At 48.9% G+C, this 19,494-nt stretch overlaps 2 non-coding genes across 2 annotated transcripts; both read left to right on the forward strand.

The window, feature by feature from the left end:
* The first annotated feature begins 6,960 nt into the window (after positions 1-6,960).
* On the forward strand, positions 6,961-7,034 carry Trnat-agu (transfer RNA threonine (anticodon AGU)). Its single transcript has one exon. It is a non-coding gene; the product is annotated as a tRNA-Thr (tRNA).
* An 8,396-nt stretch (positions 7,035-15,430) lies between these two features.
* On the forward strand, positions 15,431-15,504 carry Trnat-agu (transfer RNA threonine (anticodon AGU)). The gene has a single exon. It is a non-coding gene; the product is annotated as a tRNA-Thr (tRNA).
* Positions 15,505-19,494: the final 3,990 nt, after the last annotated feature.

Genomic DNA, 19,494 nt, shown 5'->3' on the forward strand with positions numbered 1-19,494 from the left:
AGAGCATCGAAACTACTTGGAACTTTTGTGTATATGAACGTGTCCGCGCCTTTGTACTCTGCTCCCTTCACCGCTACAAACCAACCAACCATCGTGTCCGTGCGCATCAGAGTCGCAAAGAATGGGGAATAGCGCAGTTTGGCCGTGCATGTGGCGTAGCTCAGTTGGTAGAGCGTTCGCTTCGCATGTGAAAAGTGCAGGGTTCAAGCCGCGGCGCCTCCATTTTTTGTGGTCAGTGCATGGTAAGTGTTGGTCGCGGCGAACCTAAAGGCACGCAAGATGTTGCAAAGCCAGCGTCACAGACTGATATGATGTATACTGACGTAAGGAGAGCAAGATGTAAGTGTGGGGACCGGCTGTTATCGAGGTGTCATCGAGTGCAGATCTGTCTTAGGTATCACGGCTTAACCTCATTGAAGTCTAGAGGGTGGACAACACGTTCGTCTTACTCAGAGCGGTGTCCGAACTCTATTTTCAACGATATACGTGCCACTTTCATTGTGGCCAACTACGATTCGATACAGAATGCACGAAACCTGAAAGACACCCTAACAGATTCATAGAGAGTAGTGTTTGTCTGCTGAATAATGGGAGTGCAAGGGTCTGTGTCGTCTATATGGCTGTATGTGGCACCATTAGTCTTCGGGGGGGCGGGCGTAGCTCAGATGGTAGAGTGCTCGCTTAGTATGCGAGAGGTACTGTGCCTCCAGAATTTTTAACACACCTACATGCGCACCTTGCCATGCAAGTGGAATAATTCTCAGCCTGCAGATGTGTCTAGGAAGATACAAGCGAATGATTAGCATCCACAATTGGCAAGCGTGCTGTTATTAGTGCGCGGGAAGCACCCTCCTCCCACGACTACACTTAATTTAGGAACAGTACAAGTGTTCCCGTAAGATTCTCAAGCCTATGTCGGAAAGATCTGCCTTGCGCCGAGTTCACGTAAATCCCACTGCACATTCCTATTCTTTGCGTGCAATCGGCTGCTACTGGTGTTGCTAGTTGTGACTGCTGATAACAGATGCCGTAGCAATCAATTCATGGAGTGAGTTGTATGTTTTGCGATAGTCTGTCTCTGACAAGCAAGCACAGGTGACATAGGTGCGAACACAGGAAGCTAGCAGACCCTCGCTGCCAGCAGACACCGAGCAGCCACACTAGGAGGGCGGCGTAAGCCGTAGGCGAAATGTGCTCATTCGCTTTGGCGCGACGTCGAACTATAAATAATGCTGTCACTAGCGTGAGCGTCGTGGAAAGTCGGAAAAGTCGGCTGCGTGGGTGAGTGCCAAGTTTGGGGAGCATTTTGTAGTATGCGCAGTGCAATGGAGACGCGGAAACTTGTTGTGGCCCAGTGTTTTGCAGTTGGACGACAAGATTGGTACACAGTAGTAAAGAGCGAGGCACTGAGTTGGCATGAATAATGGAGTGCACAATGGGGCTCGAGATGTGTTTGTTACCTCAGGTGCTGTATGATTGTCGACAAGGAGTGAAAACGGAGCAATTTGTGATGGCTCTTTCAATTTAAGACGTTAAAAACAGACGGAATTTGCATTTGTAATACCAGAGCATCGAAACTACTTGGAACTTTTGTGTATATGAACGTGTCCGCGCCTTTGTACTCTGCTCCCTTCACCGCTACAAACCAACCAACCATCGTGTCCGTGCGCATCAGAGTCGCAAAGAATGGGGAATAGCGCAGTTTGGTCGTGCATGTGGCGTAGCTCTGTTGGTAGAGCGTTCGCTTCGCATGTGAAAGGTGCGGGGTTCAAGCCGCGGGGCCTCCATTTTTTGTGGTCAGTGCATGGTAAGTGTTGGTCGCGGCGAACCTAAAGGCACGCAAGATGTTGCAAAGCCAGCGTCACAGACTGATATGATGTATACTGACGTAAGGAGAGCAAGATGTAAGTGTGGGGACCGGCTGTTATCGAGGTGTCATCGAGTGCAGATCTGTCTTAGGTATCACGGCTTAACCTCATTGAAGTCTAGAGGGTGGACAACACGTTCGTCTTACTCAGAGCGGTGTCCGAACTCTATTTTCAACGATATACGTGCCACTTTCATTGTGGCCAACTACGATTCGATACAGAATGCACGAAACCTGAAAGACACCCTAACAGATACATAGAGAGTAGTGTTTGTCTGCTGAATAATGGGAGTGCAAGGGTCTGTGTCGTTTATATGGCTGTATGTAGCACCATTAGTCTTCGGGGGGGCGGGCGTAGCTCAGATGGTAGAGTGCTCAGTTAGTATGCGAGAGGTGCTGGGATAAATACCCAGTACCTCCAGAATTTTTAACACACCTACATGCGCACCTTGCCATGCAAGTGGAATAATTCTCAGCCTGCAGATGTATCTAGGAAGATACAAACGAATGATTAGCATCCACAATTGGCAAGCGTGCTGTTATTAGTGCGCGGGAAGCACCCTCCTCCCACGACTACACTTAATTTAGGAACAGTACAAGTGTTCCCGTAAGATTCTCAAGCCTATGTCGGAAAGATCTGCCTTGCGCCGAGTTCACGTAAATCCCACTGCACATTCCTATTCTTTGCGTGCAATCGGCTGCTACTGGTGTTGCTAGTTGTGACTGCTGATAACAGATGCCGTAGCAATCAATTCATGGAGTGAGTTGTATGTTTTGCGATAGTCTGTCTCTGACAAGCAAGCACAGGTGACATAGGTGCGAACACAGGAAGCTAGCAGACCCTCGCTGCCTGCAGACACCGAGCAGCCACACTAGGAGGGCGGCCTAAGCCGTAGGCGAAATGTGCTCATTCGCTTTGGCGCGACGTCGAACTATAAATAATGCTGTCACTAGCGTGAGCGTCGTGGAAAGTCGGAAAAGTCGGCTGCGTGGGTGAGTGCCAAGTTTGGGGCGCATTTTGTAGTATGCGCAGTGCAATGGAGACGCGGAAACTTGTTGTGGCCCAGTGTTTTGCAGTTGTACGCCAAGATTGGTACACAGTAGTAAAGAGCGAGGCACTGAGTTGGCATGAATAATGGAGTGCACAATGGGGCTCGAGATGTGTTTCTTACCTCAGGTGCTGTATGATTGTCGACAAGGAGTGAAAACGGAGCAATTTGTGATGGCTCTTTCAATTTAAGACGTTAAAAACAGACGGAATTTGCATTTGTAATACCAGAGCATCGAAACTACTTGGAACTTTTGTGTATATGAACGTGTCCGCGTCTTTGTACTCTGCTCCCTTCACCGCTACAAACCAACCAACCATCGTGTCCGTGCGCATCAGAGTCGCAAAGAATGGGGAATAGCGCAGTTTGGTCGTGCATGTGGCGTAGCTCATTTGGTAGAGCGTTCGCTTCGCATGTGAAAGGTGCGGGGTTCAAGCCCCGGGGCCTCCATTTTTTGTGGTCAGTGCATGGTAAGTGTTGGTCGCGGCGAACCTAAAGGCACGCAAGATGTTGCAAAGCCAGCGTCACAGACTGATATGATGTATACTGACGTAAGGAGAGCAAGATGTAAGTGTGGGGACCGGCTGTTATCGAGGTGTCATCGAGTGCAGATCTGTCTTAGGTATCACGGCTTAACCTCATTGAAGTCTAGAGGGTGGACAACACGTTCGTCTTACTCAGAGCGGTGTCCGAACACTATTTTCAACGATATACGTGCCACTTTCATTGTGGCCAACTACGATTCGATACAGAATGCACGAAACCTGAAAGACACCCTAACAGATTCATAGAGAGTAGTGTTTGTCTGCTGAATAATGGGAGTGCAAGGGTCTGTGTCGTCTATATGGCTGTATGTAGCACCATTAGTCTTCGGGGGGGCGGGCGTAGCTCAGATGGTAGAGTGCTCGCTTAGTATGCGAGAGGTACTGGGATCAATACCCAGTACCTCCAGAATTTTTAACACACCTACATGCGCACCTTGCCATGCAAGTGGAATAATTCTCAGCCTGCAGATGTGTCTAGGAAGATACAAGCGAATGATTAGCATCCACAATTGGCAAGCGTGCTGTTATTAGTGCGCGGGAAGCACCCTCCTCCCACGCCTACACTTAATTTAGGAACAGTACAAGTGTTCCCGTAAGATTCTCAAGCCTATGTCGGAAAGATCTGCCTTGCGCCGAGTTCACGTAAATCCCACTGCACATTCCTATTCTTTGCGTGCAGTCGGCTGCTACTGGTGTTGCTAGTTGTGACTGCTAACAGATGCCGTAGCAATCAATTCATGGAGTGAGTTGTATGTTTTTCGATAGTCTGTCTCTGACAAGCAAGCACAGGTGACATAGGTGCGAACACAGGAAGCTAGCAGACCCTCGCTGCCTGCAGACACCGAGCAGCCACACTAGGAGGGCGGCCTAAGCCGTAGGCGAAATGTGCTCATTCGCTTTGGCGCGACGTCGAACTATAAATAATGCTGTCACTAGCGTGAGCGTCGTGGAAAGTCGGAAAAGTCGGCTGCGTGGGTGAGTGCCAAGTTTGGGGAGCATTTTGTAGTATGCGCAGTGCAATGGAGACGCGGAAACTTGTTGTGGCCCAGTGTTTTGCAGTTGGACGACAAGATTAGTACACAGTAGTAAAGAGCGAGGCACTGAGTTGGCATGAATAATGGAGTGCACAATGGGGCTCGAGATGTGTTTCTTACCTCAGTTGCTGTATGATTGTCGACAAGGAGTGAAAACGGAGCAATTTGTGATGGCTCTTTCAATTTAAGACGTTAAAAACAGACGGAATTTGCATTTGTAATACCAGAGCATCGAAACTACTTGGAACTTTTGTGTATATGAACGTGTCCGCGCCTTTGTACTCTGCTCCCTTCACCGCTACAAACCAACCAACCATCGTGTCCGTGCGCATCAGAGTCGCAAAGAATGGGGAATAGGGCAGTTTGGTCGTGCATGTGGCGTAGCTCAGTTGGTAGAGCGTTCGCTTCGCATGTGAAAGGTGCGGGGTTCAAGCTGCGGGGCCTCCATTTTTTGTGGTCAGTGCATTGTAAGTGTTGGTCGCGGCGAACCTAAAGGCACGCAAGATGTTGCAAAGCCAAGGTCACAGACTGATATGATGTATACTGACGTAAGGAGAGCAAGATGTAAGTGTGGGGACCGGCTGTTATCGAGGTGTCATCGAGTGCAGATCTGTCTTAGGTATCACGGCTTAACCTCATTGAAGTCTAGAGGGTGGACAACACGTTCGTCTTACTCAGAGCGGTGTCCGAACTCTATTTTCAACGATATACGTGCCACTTTCATTGTGGCCAACTACGATTCGATACAGAATGCACGAAACCTGAAAGACACCCTAACAGATACATAGAGAGTAGTGTTTGTCTGCTGAATAATGGGAGTGCGAGGGTCTGTGTCGTCTATATGGCTGTATGTAGCACCATTAGTCTTCGGGGGGGCGGGCGTAGCTCAGATGGTAGAGTGCTCGGTTAGTATGCGAGAGGTACTGGGATCAATACCCAGTGCCTCCAGAATTTTTAACACACCTACATGAGCACCTTGCCATGCAAGTGGAATAATTCTCAGCCTGCAGATGTGTCTAGGAAGATACAAGCGAATGATTAGCATCCACAATTGGCAAGCGTGCTGTTATTAGTGCGCGGGAAGCACCCTCCTCCCACGATTACACTTAATTTAGAAACAGTACAAGTGTTCCCGTAAGATTCTCAAGCCTATTTCGGAAAGATCTGCCTTGCGCCGAGTTCACGTAAATCCCACTGCACATTCCTATTCTTTGCGTGCAGTCGGCTGCTACTGGTGTTGCTAGTTGTGACTGCTGATAACAGATGCCGTAGCAATCAATTCATGGAGTGAGTTGTATGTTTTGCGATAGTCTGTCTCTGACAAGCAAGCACAGGTGACATAGGTGCGAACACAGGAAGCTAGCAGACCCTCGCTGCCTGCAGACACCGAGCAGCCACACTAGGAGGGCGGCCTAAGCCGTAGGCGAAATGTGCTCATTCGCTTTGGCGCGACGTCTAACTATAAATAATGCTGTCACTAGCGTGAGCGTTGCGTGAGCGTCGTGGAAAGTCGGAAAAGTCGGCTGCGTGGGTAAGTGCCAAGTTTGGGGAGCGTTTCGTAGTATGCGCTGTGCAATGGAGACGCGGAAACTTGTTGTGGCCCAGTGTTTTGCAGTTGGACGACAAGATTGGTACACAGTAGTAAAGAGCGAGGCACTGAGTTGGCATGAATAATGGAGTGCACAATGGGGCTCGAGATGTGTTTGTTACCTCAGGTGCTGTATGATTGTCGACAAGGAGTGAAAACGGAGCAATTTGTGACGGCTCTTTCAATTTAAGACGTTAAAAACAGACGGAATTTGCATTTGTAATACCAGAGCATCGAAACTACTTGGAACTTTTGTGTATATGAACGTGTCCGCGCCTTTGTACTCTGCTCCCTTCACCGCTACAAACCAACCAACCATCGTATCCGTGCGCATCAGAGTCGCAAAGAATGGGGAATAGCGCCATTTGGTCGTGCCTGGGGCGTAGCTGAGATGGTAGAGCGTTCGCTTCGCATGGGAAAGGTGCAGGGTTCAAGCCGCGGCGCCTCAATTTTTTGTGGGCAGTGCATTGTAAGTGTTGGTCGCGGCGAACCTAAAGGCACGCAAGATGTTGCAAAGCCAGCGTCACAGACTTATATGATGTATACTGACGTAAGGAGAGCAAGATGTAAGTGTGGGGACCGGCTGTTATGGAGGTGTCATCGAGTGCAGATCTGTCTTAGGTATCACGGCTTAACCTCATTGAAGTCTACAGGGTGGACAACACGTTCGTCTTCCTGAGAGCGTTGTGCGAACCCTATTTTCAACGTTATACGTGCCACTTTCATTGTGGCCAACTACGATTCGATACAGAATGCACGAAACCTGAAAGACACCCTAACGGATACATAGAGAGTAGTGTTTGTCTGCTGAATAATGGGAGTGCAAGGGTCTGTGTCGTCTATATGGCTGTATGTAGCACCATTAGTCTTCGGAGGGGGAGGGCGTAGCTCAGATGGTAGAGCGCTCGCTTAGTATGCGAGAGGTACTGGGATCAATACCCAGTGCCTCCAGAATTTTTAACACACCTACATGCGCACCTTGCCATGCAAGTGGAATAATTCACAGCCTGCAGATGTGTCTAGGAAGATACAAGCGAATGATTGATATCCACAATTGGCAAGCGTGCTGTTATTAGTGAGCGGGAAGCACCCTCCTCCCACATCTACACTTTATTTAGAAACAGTACAAGTGTTCCCGTAAGATTATCAAGCTTATGTCGGAAAGATCTGCCTTGCGCCGAGTTCACGTAAATCCCACTGCACATTCCTATTCTTTGCGTGCAGTCGGCTGCTACTCGTGTTGCTAGTTGTGACTGCTGATAACAGATGCTGTAGCAATCAATTCATGGAGTGAGTTGTATGTTTTGCGATAGTCTGTCTCTGACAAGCAAGCACAGGTGACATAGGTGCGAACACAGGAAGCTAGCAGACCCTCGCTGCCTGCAGACACCGAGCAGCCACACTAGGAGGGCGGCCTAAGCCGTAGGAGAAATGTGCTCATTCGCTTTGGCGCGACGTCGAACTATAAAAAATGCTGTCACTAGCGTGAGCGTTGCGTGAGCGTCGTGGAAAGTCGGAAAAGTCGGCTGCGTGGGTGAGTGCCAAGTTTGGGGAGCGTTTTGTAGTATGCGCAGTGCAATGGAGACGCGGAAACTTGTTGTGGCCCAGTGTTTTGCAGTTGGACGACAAGATTGGTACACAGTAGTAAAGAGCGAGGCACTGAGTTGGCATGAATAATGGAGTGCACAATGGGGCTCGAGATGTGTTTGTTACCTCAGGTGCTGTATGATAGTCGACAAGGAGTGAAAACGGAGCAATTTGTGAAGGCTCTTTCAATTTAAGACGTTAAAAACAGACGGAATTTGCATTTGTAATACCAGAGCATCGAAACTACTTGGAACTTTTGTGTATATGAACGTGTCCGCGCCTTTGTACTCTGCTCCCTTCACCGCTACAAACCAACCAACCATCGTGTCCGTGCGCATCAGAGTCGCAAAGAATGGGGAATAGCGCAGTTTGGCCGTCCATGTGGCGTAGCTCATTTGGTAGAGCGTTCGCTTCGCATGTGAAAGGTGCAGGGTTCAAGCCGCGGCGTCTACATTTTTTGTGGTCAGTGCATGGTAAGTGTTGGTGGCGGCGAACCTAAAGGCACGCAAGATGTTGCAAAGCCAGCGTCACAGACTAATATGATGTATACTGCCGTAAGGAGAGCAAGATGTAAGTGTGGGTACCAGCTGTTATCGAGGTGTCATCGAGTGCAGATCTGTCTTAGGTATCACGGCTTAACCTCATTGAAGTCTAGAGGGTGGACAACACGTTCGTCTTACTCAGAGCCGGGTCCGAACTCTATTTTCAACGTTATACGTGCCACTTTCATTGTGGCCAACTACGATTCGATACAGAATGCACGAAACCTGAAAGACACCCTAACGGATAAATAGAGAGTAGTGTTTGTCTGCTGAATAATGGGAGTGCAAGGGTCTGTGTCGTCTATATGGCTGTATGTAGCATCATTAGTCGTCGGGGGGGGCGGGCGTAGCTCAGATGGATATTCTCGCTTCGCGCGTCGGGCGACTAGGTCGTGCTCTTAGTTCCGCCTCTACCGTAACGCAGCGTGTTTTCCTCCTGTCAGTTTAGTGCCGTGTTGGTCTCCGTGCGCGTCACATCGCTGGTTGTCGGCTGGTGTTTGGTGTTCGTGCGGCCCTTCCTGTCGCGGCGTCGTCTCTCGCCGTGATGTCCACCATGGTTCCCACGAAAGTTCCGCGTACAGGTACAGTCAGTTTTACCTTTGACAAATCCACGCGTCACGTCCAGCCCGGTTCTTTGGAGATACATGACTGGTTAGTCGATACAGTTAAGGTCACTACTGATCAGGTGCATACCGCATATTTCGACAGCGAATTATATGTGTTTTTTGTTAAGTTTCTTGACCCGCTCCAGGTTGATAGGCTACTTTCTCGTCATGGTTCTCAGGTACCCTTTACGCACCGTGATGGTTCCACTAGTATGGTTCTCTTGGCAAATGCAGAGGTGATATATACGAATGTTCGGGTATTTAACCTTCCGCCCGAGGTTGACGACTCTTTTCTGAAGTCCGTTTTGCTTCCTTATGGGGACGTACGCCATATTCGAAAGGAACGCTGGTCTGCTCAGCACCGCTTACAGGTATATAGTGGTATTCGGTCGGTGGAAATGGTGGTCAAAAAACCTATTCCTTCTCACCTACAGGTATGTGGTTATAGGGTCCATATCACGTACAGTGGCCAGGAAGGAACATGTTATTATTGTAATGAAACTGGTCATTTCCGTACTAATTGTCCGCGGCGTGTGGTGGTATTAAAACCTACATACGAACAGCGTAAAAAATTGACTTTAGCTGATCTTCTCCCGCAAGGATCTCGGACTGAATCTCTCACTGTTACTGAGGGACGCAGTGATCCGTTGCCCGACGACGGCCGTGATTTTCCCCCGTTGTCCTTGAGTAGGGATGTTGCTGCCCTTAATTCCGATGTTCCCGCGCTTATTTCTCACAACAAGCGTCGGCGAACACAGGATGATGCGGCTGATGAATCTTCCTTATTGGTTCGCCCTTCCGATGGGCCTCCGGTAAAGGACTCTCTTTCTCAGTCGGAAATCGTGGATGAGGAAGCCACAGGTGCTATCATGCCTTTGCAGAAGCTCCCTGACACCTTATCTGACGTTGTTCCTGCTACCGCGGCAGCCTCTTCGGAGACGCCCGTGACGGAACCTGCTTCTGGTTGCCACGTGTCTTCTCCGGTGCTCTCTGACACTTCTCCTATTGACTCTGTTTCGCATCCCCCTTCTGGAATTTCTGTCGCCCCCTCTGGGTCACAGCCTCCTCCCATCAAACAACTGATTGATTCTCCAGAGCCAGTGGATCCCGTTGTTATTCACCAACTGTCCCACCGTGAACCCATGTCGGCGGACGAGTGGGATGTAGAGGCCTCTCTCTCGCAATCTGACACGGAATGTCTACATGATGCTCCTACGCAGCCGAACGCTGCAGCGTCGGCACCGCGGAGCCGCAGTCGAATCCGTAAACAGCCACGGAGAGCCGCGTCACGGCCGAAGAAAAAGCAGTTGGAAGATGAGGGTTCTGTTTCGTAGTTTTTCTCTGTGTGGTTCAGCGCTTGTTTCTGGTATGATTACTTGTATGCTGCTCCGTCAGCTGACGGCTCTCTACCGATCTTTGTTTTTCTTTCTAGGTTGAAGTTCCATGCAAGCATATACATTTCTTACTCTGAATATTAACAGAATATGTTCTGAGCTTCGGCTCGCCGCTTTGCGACAGTTTATCTATCAGTCTGGGGCAGATGTTGTTTTTTTACAGGAAGTCCTATTCGACCAGTTTTCCATTCCTGGGTTCTCGACGTTTTTTAATGTCGCTTCCGAACTTTCTACGGGCACTGCCTTGTTTTATAGAGAAGGCATTCCTTTGATGAATTTCGAAGTACTCGACAGTGGAAGGGGGATCGGGTGCACGTTTTATGATCTCAGTTTACTCCTTCTTTATGCCCCTTCTGGTTCGGGTTGTACTACCGCACGCTCGAGTTTCTATAAAGAAGAAGTCATTTACCTGCTTCGTAAATCCCCGACAAAGATAATTTTAGGTGGGGACTTCAATTGTGTTCTACGGCCGGTAGATCAGTCTCCTAATTTTAATTTCAGTAAAGAACTCGACGACCTTGTGCGCTCCTTGCACCTGCGTGACGTGTGGGTTTCTCGCTATCCTACACTTGTGCGACATACCTACTTTACTCCCACGTCTAGCAGTCGCCTCGATCGCTTTTACCTTTCCGATTCCTTGTGTGGGCAACTTCTGGCTGTTGATGTGATACCAGCCTGTTTTACTGATCATTGCGCTGTAGCCGTTACGTTTAATTACGAGCGACAACCGGTAAAATTGTTTCGTCCTACTTGGATGCTCAATATCGCGTATTTGCAAGATACCTCCCTTGGTATCGTCCTGGAGGACATTTGGACTCGTTGTTCTCGTACTATGGACCGGTACCCGTCTATCGTGGCATGGTGGACACTGTATGCAAAACCACACATCCGCAGGGCTCTCATGCGTTTTGGGGCTGCGAAGGTGGCAGAAGATCGACGAACGCAAGAATTTTACTATTCTGTCTTACGTCAACTGTACGATAGTGCTACGCATGCTCCCCTCCGGGTTACTGATATACAGCGCATCAAAGCCAAATTGCTGCAGCTCAAACGCATTCAAATGGAGGGCCTGCGGACGAGGTCTCAACCACGTTCCCTTCTACAAGAGGAACTGACGTCACTCTACCATCTAGTCCGTTTACGGTCGCGCCGGAAACGTGGGTGCCTTGCCTCCCTCACAACCGCTGACGGCCGCGTGTTCACCTCTCACCGTGACATTTCTGACTTCGTTTACACCTATTTTACTGATCTGTACGATACTCATGTCCCGGCGGAAACCTCTCTTGACGACTTTACCTCCTTGCTGCCTCGCGTCGTCACTCCTCAATTAAACGACGCCTTTCTGCGTCCCTTTCAGAAGGATGACATATATGATGTTGTTGCACGATCGCAGTCCCGCAAGTCGCCTGGATTAGATGGTATTCCTAAGGAGTTCTATGTTCAATTTTGGCCGCTCATTGGTGACACCTTAACGTCAATGGTAAATGAAGTGATGCGGGGAGTCTCACTTCCTGCTCCTTTTCAGGAAGGCAGAATGGTCCTCCTCCCGAAATCCACAGGTCGACCTGCAATTGATTCCCTCCGTCCTATTACTCTCTTTAACTTTGATTATAAACTTGTCCCTCGAGCAATTAATATCCGTCTCTCTAAGCTGCTCGATACCATTATTGCCGCCCACCAAAGCTGTGTGCCTGGACGCACGATACTGACTTCCGTTCTCGAATGTCGCGATGTAATCTCGGTGGCGGCTGCCGCTAATATCCCAGGGGCTTTGCTTTTTCTTGATTTCCAAAAAGCGTTCGATCGCGTCAGCCATGATTTTTTATCGAGAGTGCTCACCGCTGTCGGCTTTAATAATGATGCTCGACAAGTCTTAACTAATCTTTTTACCGGTATCAGTGTCTCGGTGATTGTGAACGGTTACCCTACCCCCCGGATATCGATCAGACGGGGGTTACCCCAGGGAAGCCCCTTATCCATGTCACTTTTTGTTCTATCCTTAGAGCCTTTACTTCGCCATCTCACCATGCACTTACGTGGCTGGAATATATTGGGGGAAATTTTTGCAGTCCGTGCATACGCCGATGACGTCATGGTTTTAGTACGACATACCGAGGACATACCGCGGCTTAAGGATACCTTGAATTCATTTTGTGGTCTTGCTGGTGCTTGCATTAATGATCGCAAATGCACGTTCCTGCCGTTGGGAGGCTTTGATCATGTCGTCATTCCTTGGGCGACGGTTGTCGATCGCCATAAGACCTTGGGGATCATAGTGGTTCGTAATCCGATCAAAATGGCGGCACTAAATTGGCGTGAGGTTACGAGTCGTGTTCACGGGGCGATCCTTGAACATGACCGCCGTTCCCTTAGCCTCCTTCACAAGGCACGGGTTTTAGAGACCTATGTCTTCAGTAAAATATACTACGTTGCGCAGGTCTTCCCGCTTCCCGCGATGATGGCCCGCAGGCTGAAACAGCTGTCTAGTCGATTTCTGTGGCGCCGCCATGTCTTCCGTGTCCGGTATGAAGTTGTGGCCAGGCCTCGGAAGCTTGGAGGATTGGGTCTTTCAGATATCAAAGTGAAGACGTCCATCTTATTTGCCCGCCGCAATGTTTTAACCTGTACGCGGGCTCCGCATTCAGTCACCTCTCGTTTACTTTCCCGCCTCCGGCCGGCCAGTCTGACCCCTCCTGTTGATGTTGGACGGATTAATCCTAAATTGCGGCACATTCGTGAATACTTTGTACTTGTCGGTATTCTGGGTGCTGATATACTTTCTATGACGCATATTACTACCAACATGCTACAAATCCGTTGGGGTACAGTATGTTTCCCTTCTTCTGTTGAACTTGCTTCCCCGTCAACGTCATGGAAAACGGTCTGGTCTCATCTTAGTCTTCCCATTTTGCCGATGGAGATTGTTTCAACGTGGTATAAGGTCATTTACCGTCTGATACCTACTGGTGATCGTCTTTTTCGTATTGGCCTTCGTCCGACTGATCAGTGTGAGGAATGTCATCAAACTGACACCTTACTTCACAGGCTAGTTGCTTGCGGACGGGATCATTGGCTCTGGGTCCGCCGTCAATTATCTTTTCTTACTAGAGGGCCTGAAACCGCATTCCCAGACGACATCTTCTTACATCCGGACATCTCTTATTTTCCTCAGACGAAAACGAACACGACTGTCTGGCTCTTGGGTTACTATGTCCAATACGTCATTGAAGGCGGTAATGACCCAGATCCCCGCGTTTTTCACCATTATTTGTCAACTGCGCATTGGAAATGGCAGCGGTTACCACAATACTGAACGCTTTTTGCGAATATGCTTTTTCTTGTGTTTAACCGTCAAGGTGTTGGTTAAGTTCCCCTGTGATTCCTGTATCTTTCCTGAGCTCGAGTCCCCTCCCTTGTTGTATTTTTTTGTAATTTTTTTTTCTCTCTCTTTTACATGTATATATATACACCCAAAATTCATACGGGTGGGTAACGGGTTGGTCTTCCCCTTCAGAAGAAATGTTTTATTTGTGTTTCACCTAATTTGTTGATTTTCTTTTTTGCAGCTAATATTAAATGATGATTTGACTATGGTTGTCTGAATTCTCGTGAAATATACCAAGTCAATCTGATAATAAAAAAAGATGGTAGAGTGCTCGCTTAGTATGCGAGAGGTACTGGGATCAATACCCAGTGCCTCCAGAATTTTTAACACACCTAGATGCGCACCTTGCCATGCAAGTGGAATAATTCTCAGCCTGCAGATGTGTCTAGGAAGATACAAGCGAATGATTAGCATCCACAATTGGCAAGCGTGCTGTTATTAGTGCGCGGGAAGCACCCTCCTCCCACGCCTACACTTAATTTAGAAACAGTACAAGTGTTCCCGTAAGATTCTCAAGCCTATTTCGGAAAGATCTGCCTTGCGCCGAGTTCACGTAAATCCCACTGCACATTCCTATTCTTTGCGTGCAGTCGGCTGCTACTGGTGTTGCTAGTTGTGACTGCTGATAACAGATGCCGTAGCAATCAATTCATGGAGTGAGTTGTATGTTTTGCGATAGTCTGTCTCTGACAAGCAAGCACAGGTGACATAGGTGCGAACACAGGAAGCTAGCAGACCCTCGCTGCCTGCAGACACCGAGCAGCCACACTAGGAGGGCGGCCTAAGCCGTAGGCGAAATGTGCTCATTCGCTTTGGCGCGACGTCTAACTATAAATAATGCTGTCACTAGCGTGAGCGTTGCGTGAGCGTCGTGGAAAGTCGGAAAAGTCGGCTGCGTGGGTAAGTGCCAAGTTTGGGGAGCGTTTCGTAGTATGCGCTGTGCAATGGAGACGCGGAAACTTGTTGTGGCCCAGTGTTTTGCAGTTGGACGACAAGATTGGTACACAGTAGTAAAGAGCGAGGCACTGAGTTGGCATGAATAATGGAGTGCACAATGGGGCTCGAGATGTGTTTGTTACCTCAGGTGCTGTATGATTGTCGACAAGGAGTGAAAACGGAGCAATTTGTGACGGCTCTTTCAATTTAAGACGTTAAAAACAGACGGAATTTGCATTTGTAATACCAGAGCATCGAAACTACTTGGAACTTTTGTGTATATGAACGTGTCCGCGCCTTTGTACTCTGCTCCCTTCACCGCTACAAACCAACCAACCATCGTATCCGTGCGCATCAGAGTCGCAAAGAATGGGGAATAGCGCCATTTGGTCGTGCCTGGGGCGTAGCTGAGATGGTAGAGCGTTCGCTTCGCATGGGAAAGGTGCAGGGTTCAAGCCGCGGCGCCTCAATTTTTTGTGGGCAGTGCATTGTAAGTGTTGGTCGCGGCGAACCTAAAGGCACGCAAGATGTTGCAAAGCCAGCGTCACAGACTTATATGATGTATACTGACGTAAGGAGAGCAAGATGTAAGTGTGGGGACCGGCTGTTATGGAGGTGTCATCGAGTGCAGATCTGTCTTAGGTATCACGGCTTAACCTCATTGAAGTCTACAGGGTGGACAACACGTTCGTCTTCCTGAGAGCGTTGTGCGAACCCTATTTTCAACGTTATACGTGCCACTTTCATTGTGGCCAACTACGATTCGATACAGAATGCACGAAACCTGAAAGACACCCTAACGGATACATAGAGAGTAGTGTTTGTCTGCTGAATAATGGGAGTGCAAGGGTCTGTGTCGTCTATATGGCTGTATGTAGCACCATTAGTCTTCGGAGGGGGAGGGCGTAGCTCAGATGGTAGAGCGCTCGCTTAGTATGCGAGAGGTACTGGGATCAATACCCAGTGCCTCCAGAATTTTTAACACACCTACATGCGCACCTTGCCATGCAAGTGGAATAATTCACAGCCTGCAGATGTGTCTAGGAAGATACAAGCGAATGATTGATATCCACAATTGGCAAGCGTGCTGTTATTAGTGAGCGGGAAGCACCCTCCTCCCACATCTACACTTTATTTAGAAACAGTACAAGTGTTCCCGTAAGATTATCAAGCTTATGTCGGAAAGATCTGCCTTGCGCCGAGTTCACGTAAATCCCACTGCACATTCCTATTCTTTGCGTGCAGTCGGCTGCTACTCGTGTTGCTAGTTGTGACTGCTGATAACAGATGCTGTAGCAATCAATTCATGGAGTGAGTTGTATGTTTTGCGATAGTCTGTCTCTGACAAGCAAGCACAGGTGACATAGGTGCGAACACAGGAAGCTAGCAGACCCTCGCTGCCTGCAGACACCGAGCAGCCACACTAGGAGGGCGGCCTAAGCCGTAGGAGAAATGTGCTCATTCGCTTTGGCGCGACGTCGAACTATAAAAAATGCTGTCACTAGCGTGAGCGTTGCGTGAGCGTCGTGGAAAGTCGGAAAAGTCGGCTGCGTGGGTGAGTGCCAAGTTTGGGGAGCGTTTTGTAGTATGCGCAGTGCAATGGAGACGCGGAAACTTGTTGTGGCCCAGTGTTTTGCAGTTGGACGACAAGATTGGTACACAGTAGTAAAGAGCGAGGCACTGAGTTGGCATGAATAATGGAGTGCACAATGGGGCTCGAGATGTGTTTGTTACCTCAGGTGCTGTATGATAGTCGACAAGGAGTGAAAACGGAGCAATTTGTGAAGGCTCTTTCAATTTAAGACGTTAAAAACAGACGGAATTTGCATTTGTAATACCAGAGCATCGAAACTACTTGGAACTTTTGTGTATATGAACGTGTCCGCGCCTTTGTACTCTGCTCCCTTCACCGCTACAAACCAACCAACCATCGTGTCCGTGCGCATCAGAGTCGCAAAGAATGGGGAATAGCGCAGTTTGGCCGTCCATGTGGCGTAGCTCATTTGGTAGAGCGTTCGCTTCGCATGTGAAAGGTGCAGGGTTCAAGCCGCGGCGTCTACATTTTTTGTGGTCAGTGCATGGTAAGTGTTGGTGGCGGCGAACCTAAAGGCACGCAAGATGTTGCAAAGCCAGCGTCACAGACTAATATGATGTATACTGCCGTAAGGAGAGCAAGATGTAAGTGTGGGTACCAGCTGTTATCGAGGTGTCATCGAGTGCAGATCTGTCTTAGGTATCACGGCTTAACCTCATTGAAGTCTAGAGGGTGGACAACACGTTCGTCTTACTCAGAGCCGGGTCCGAACTCTATTTTCAACGTTATACGTGCCACTTTCATTGTGGCCAACTACGATTCGATACAGAATGCACGAAACCTGAAAGACACCCTAACGGATAAATAGAGAGTAGTGTTTGTCTGCTGAATAATGGGAGTGCAAGGGTCTGTGTCGTCTATATGGCTGTATGTAGCATCATTAGTCGTCGGGGGGGGGGCGGGCGTAGCTCAGATGGATATTCTCGCTTCGCGCGTCGGGCGACTAGGTCGTGCTCTTAGTTCCGCCTCTACCGTAACGCAGCGTGTTTTCCTCCTGTCAGTTTAGTGCCGTGTTGGTCTCCGTGCGCGTCACATCGCTGGTTGTCGGCTGGTGTTTGGTGTTCGTGCGGCCCTTCCTGTCGCGGCGTCGTCTCTCGCCGTGATGTCCACCATGGTTCCCACGAAAGTTCCGCGTACAGGTACAGTCAGTTTTACCTTTGACAAATCCACGCGTCACGTCCAGCCCGGTTCTTTGGAGATACATGACTGGTTAGTCGATACAGTTAAGGTCACTACTGATCAGGTGCATACCGCATATTTCGACAGCGAATTATATGTGTTTTTTGTTAAGTTTCTTGACCCGCTCCAGGTTGATAGGCTACTTTCTCGTCATGGTTCTCAGGTACCCTTTACGCACCGTGATGGTTCCACTAGTATGGTTCTCTTGGCAAATGCAGAGGTGATATATACGAATGTTCGGGTATTTAACCTTCCGCCCGAGGTTGACGACTCTTTTCTGAAGTCCGTTTTGCTTCCTTATGGGGACGTACGCCATATTCGAAAGGAACGCTGGTCTGCTCAGCACCGCTTACAGGTATATAGTGGTATTCGGTCGGTGGAAATGGTGGTCAAAAAACCTATTCCTTCTCACCTACAGGTATGTGGTTATAGGGTCCATATCACGTACAGTGGCCAGGAAGGAACATGTTATTATTGTAATGAAACTGGTCATTTCCGTACTAATTGTCCGCGGCGTGTGGTGGTATTAAAACCTACATACGAACAGCGTAAAAAATTGACTTTAGCTGATCTTCTCCCGCAAGGATCTCGGACTGAATCTCTCACTGTTACTGAGGGACGCAGTGATCCGTTGCCCGACGACGGCCGTGATTTTCCCCCGTTGTCCTTGAGTAGGGATGTTGCTGCCCTTAATTCCGATGTTCCCGCGCTTATTTCTCACAACAAGCGTCGGCGAACACAGGATGATGCGGCTGATGAATCTTCCTTATTGGTTCGCCCTTCCGATGGGCCTCCGGTAAAGGACTCTCTTTCTCAGTCGGAAATCGTGGATGAGGAAGCCACAGGTGCTATCATGCCTTTGCAGAAGCTCCCTGACACCTTATCTGACGTTGTTCCTGCTACCGCGGCAGCCTCTTCGGAGACGCCCGTGACGGAACCTGCTTCTGGTTGCCACGTGTCTTCTCCGGTGCTCTCTGACACTTCTCCTATTGACTCTGTTTCGCATCCCCCTTCTGGAATTTCTGTCGCCCCCTCTGGGTCACAGCCTCCTCCCATCAAACAACTGATTGATTCTCCAGAGCCAGTGGATCCCGTTGTTATTCACCAACTGTCCCACCGTGAACCCATGTCGGCGGACGAGTGGGATGTAGAGGCCTCTCTCTCGCAATCTGACACGGAATGTCTACATGATGCTCCTACGCAGCCGAACGCTGCAGCGTCGGCACCGCGGAGCCGCAGTCGAATCCGTAAACAGCCACGGAGAGCCGCGTCACGGCCGAAGAAAAAGCAGTTGGAAGATGAGGGTTCTGTTTCGTAGTTTTTCTCTGTGTGGTTCAGCGCTTGTTTCTGGTATGATTACTTGTATGCTGCTCCGTCAGCTGACGGCTCTCTACCGATCTTTGTTTTTCTTTCTAGGTTGAAGTTCCATGCAAGCATATACATTTCTTACTCTGAATATTAACAGAATATGTTCTGAGCTTCGGCTCGCTGCTTTGCGACAGTTTATCTATCAGTCTGGGGCAGATGTTGTTTTTTTACAGGAAGTCCTATTCGACCAGTTTTCCATTCCTGGGTTCTCGACGTTTTTTAATGTCGCTTCCGAACTTTCTACGGGCACTGCCTTGTTTTATAGAGAAGGCATTCCTTTGATGAATTTCGAAGTACTCGACAGTGGAAGGGGGATCGGGTGCACGTTTTATGATCTCAGTTTACTCCTTCTTTATGCCCCTTCTGGTTCGGGTTGTACTACCGCACGCTCGAGTTTCTATAAAGAAGAAGTCATTTACCTGCTTCGTAAATCCCCGACAAAGATAATTTTAGGTGGGGACTTCAATTGTGTTCTACGGCCGGTAGATCAGTCTCCTAATTTTAATTTCAGTAAAGAACTCGACGACCTTGTGCGCTCCTTGCACCTGCGTGACGTGTGGGTTTCTCGCTATCCTACACTTGTGCGACATACCTACTTTACTCCCACGTCTAGCAGTCGCCTCGATCGCTTTTACCTTTCCGATTCCTTGTGTGGGCAACTTCTGGCTGTTGATGTGATACCAGCCTGTTTTACTGATCATTGCGCTGTAGCCGTTACGTTTAATTACGAGCGACAACCGGTAAAATTGTTTCGTCCTACTTGGATGCTCAATATCGCGTATTTGCAAGATACCTCCCTTGGTATCGTCCTGGAGGACATT

This window comes from Schistocerca gregaria, chromosome 10, assembly GCF_023897955.1.
Source record: "Schistocerca gregaria isolate iqSchGreg1 chromosome 10, iqSchGreg1.2, whole genome shotgun sequence".
NCBI classification, from domain to species: Eukaryota; Metazoa; Arthropoda; class Insecta; order Orthoptera; family Acrididae; genus Schistocerca; species Schistocerca gregaria.